At 41.5% G+C, this 3,215-nt stretch overlaps 1 long non-coding RNA gene across 1 annotated transcript in view; it reads left to right on the top strand.

Moving 5' to 3' along the window:
- The window catches only part of LOC139029127 (uncharacterized), a 37,147-nt gene that overhangs the window by 19,671 nt on the left and 14,261 nt on the right, over positions 1–3,215 (top strand). The window contains exon 2 of the long non-coding RNA XR_011481392.1: positions 2,197–2,262. This is a non-coding gene — a long non-coding RNA (uncharacterized lncRNA). The remainder of the gene's footprint in view (positions 1–2,196; positions 2,263–3,215) is intronic.

Here is a 3,215-nt window from a genome sequence, read left to right as displayed (position 1 = left end):
TCTCTGTCTCTCTCTAAGCCAATGCATCTCAGTGCTAGAGGCTTCTGACAGACACCCTGGTTCAATTCCAGGCTGTATCACAACCGGCCGTGATCGGGYGTCCCATAGGGCAATTGGCCCAGCGTCGTCCGGGTTTGCCCGGTGTAGGCCATCATTGTAAATAAGAATTTGTTCTTAACTGACTTGCCGATGTTAAATAAAGGTTAAATAAAAACATATATTTCCCTGTCTAGTACCCTCCCTCAAAGCTCATAGTAGTTATATAATGTTTGATGTGGSATATGTTTCTCTCACCCTGCCATGATATGTGGCATCCTATCTCTAGTAAAGCTCTCCTCTCATTTCACTGGGAGGTATCTGGTGATATAGCAGCTGTAGTCTATAGTGTACTGTAGATGTTTCCACCTCCCTGCCATAATACGTGCTAATTGGCTTGAAGAATGGCATCCTGCTCCCTCGTTGGGAGGTATCTCCTTACACATATTAGCTGTGTACCGAAGCATTGAAATGAATGTGTAAGGCTAGGTGGGTGGTCGACTAGCAACAAGGGTGATGTATTCTGTGTGAAATGGCCACCTCAGCCTGAGCCTTTTGAATCCCAGGATGTTCTTGTGAAGTCCAGCGAATTGTTGCCTCGTCCTTGAGCAGTGGGGGAAATCACAGCTGTTCTCCCTGGTCTGTCTATTAGAGGGCTCATTTGTTACGATGGGCTGGATATTCCCCTCTCATTCTTCCCTCTCGCCGTCTCCCTCTCTCCCTCTGTCACCAGATAGTTCTGTCAAATCCCCTAGAAGAATACACCCGGTCTCACTGGTATGGTCCATGGAGACAGTCTGGACTGGACAGCTCAGGGCAGCCAGCTGATTGCATGGAAGATGGGGTATCAGATGGGGTGTCTGGGTATCCTATGACACGTGGAGGAACGTTTCTTCCATGTCTATAATTTAACAGATTTGCTGCTAGAAATGTGTTCATAATGCATGCTCTAGAATGCCCTTCCAGCCAATCACAAKCAAGTATTCAACAATGCCATGGTATAAGTAACCATATTGAATTCATGTCAATTACAGAGATGCCTGTCACACATACAGATATGCTGTATGGTATTACTAGCAAGGTGTTCGTTCGGCCACCGTTCTGTTATTTTTTGTTCGTTATGAAATCATCTGGGCATCCCCCATTCAGTGATGTGATATACAGTCCATGCAGTTACATGCATCCACCAATAAGAACTTGGGAAGTGGTCTCATGGTATATTTGTCTCTTACTGATATCTTGCAGTTGATGCTCTTCAGGGATAACAATTTACTGGTACTCTAGCCTCAATAGATAGTCTCTTTCAGCAATGTGTTGTAGCTCTATAGTACCATCCCCTCTGTGTTGATGGACAGTGTGTTATTAACTCTTTCACCTCACTGTAATTATCATGCTGCACAGCTGCTGGATGTGACCTTTTCACAAGCCATCAGTTAGGGAAAGACCCTCTCTCTCCCTCAGTACTAATATTCAGTTGAGCTGGTGCGCAGATTGTGTGTGTTGTGTGTGTGGTTGCTGTGTGTGATGTGATGTGTGATTGGTGTGTGTGTGTGTGTGTGGTGGTGTGTGTATGCTGTTGGTGTGTGTGGTGTGTGGTATGTGTGTGCTGTGTGTGTGTGTTGGATTTGAGAGAAGTGTGTGTTGGTGTAGTGTGTGTGTGTGTGTGTGTGTGTGTGTGTGTGTGTGTGTGTGTGTGTGTGTGTGTGTGTGTGTGTGTGTGTGTGTGGTTGTGTGTGTGTGTGTGTGATGTGGGTGTGTATGACAAGTGGTTGAGAGATTGTGTGTGTGCTTGTGTCGTAGTGCCCCTTTGAGAGAGTGTGTGGATGTTTTCACAGGTGGATCGCAGGACATTATAGATACCACTGACACAGATTAAAGTAATTGGGGAAAGACTTCTTCAGGTTACGGTGAAGGAGATTCCAATGACAGCATAGATAACTGTAGAGATTACAATCATGACTATTTACAATTTATAGGATGTGTTGAATGTTATGTTTGCAATTCTGTATTCACATTTTTCGAAAACATTATTCTCTTAAAGCTAAATCTAACTAGAATTTAACATGAATATTACTTTTTGAATGAACAGTGACTTAKGTCCAAGAGTGAGGAATGTGGGTATACCTTTGACTGATGTGTTGTCACTTTGTGTCCCCACAGCGAGGACATCAGGACGGCTAATGTGATCGCTGCTGAAGCTGTCACCTGCCTGGTCATTGACAGAGAGTAAGTAGTTTCAAGTTTTATTTGTTACACACACAAGTAAAGTGAAATGCTTAACTTGCATGCCCTTCCCAACAGTAGGGTCGCAAAGGGATGTTTGTTACTGGAAACTATACCAGTAAAGTTTACCAATAAACTACCAGCATTTTGGTATCTTAGATTATTTTTTTCATTAATTAGGCTATTTTCTCTAGAAACTCATGAACAATATGGACAATATGATTTTAAAAAGTTATTCAAGTATAAATTACTAAAGATATAAATAGATTGGCATATATTTTCTGTTAATCACTGAAGATTCTGGTAACTTTGGTAAATCACTGAAAGCTTTGCATCCCTTCCCAACAGTGCAGTATTCAATATAGTAGTAGCCTGTAGAGTAGTAGTAGTAGCCTGCAGCTGTCTCTTATACACATCTAGATGTGTATAAGAGACAGCAGTAGGGTCGCAAAGGGATGTTTGTTACTGGAAACTTTACCAGTAAAGTTTACCAATAAACTACCAGCATTTTGGTATCTTAGATAATTTTTTTCATTAATTAGGCTATTTTCTCTAGAAACTCATGGACAATATGATTTAAAAAAGTTATTCAAGTATAAATTACTAAAGATATAAATAGATTGGCATATATTTTCTGTTAATCACTGAAGATTCTGGTAACTTTGGTAAATTACTGAAAGCTTTGCATCCCTTCCCAAAAGTGCAGTATTCAATATAGTAGTAGCCTGTAGAGTAGTAGTAGTAGCCTGCAGAGTAGTAGCCTGTAGAATAGTAGTAGTAGTAGCCTGTAGAGTAGTATCCTGTAGAGTAGTAGCCTGTAGAGTAGTAGTAGTAGCCTGTAGAGTAGTAGTAGTAGCCTGTAGAGTAGTAGCCTGTAACTGTCTCTTATACACATCTAGATGTGTATAAGAGACAGGTAAAGCAGAGATGCCTGTCACACATACAGATATGCTGTA

Source organism: Salvelinus sp. IW2-2015, linkage group LG18, assembly GCF_002910315.2.
Source record: "Salvelinus sp. IW2-2015 linkage group LG18, ASM291031v2, whole genome shotgun sequence".
NCBI classification, from domain to species: Eukaryota; Metazoa; Chordata; class Actinopteri; order Salmoniformes; family Salmonidae; genus Salvelinus; species Salvelinus sp. IW2-2015.
Note: the sequence above shows the minus strand (reverse complement) of the source record. Positions and strands in the feature narration are given on the sequence as shown.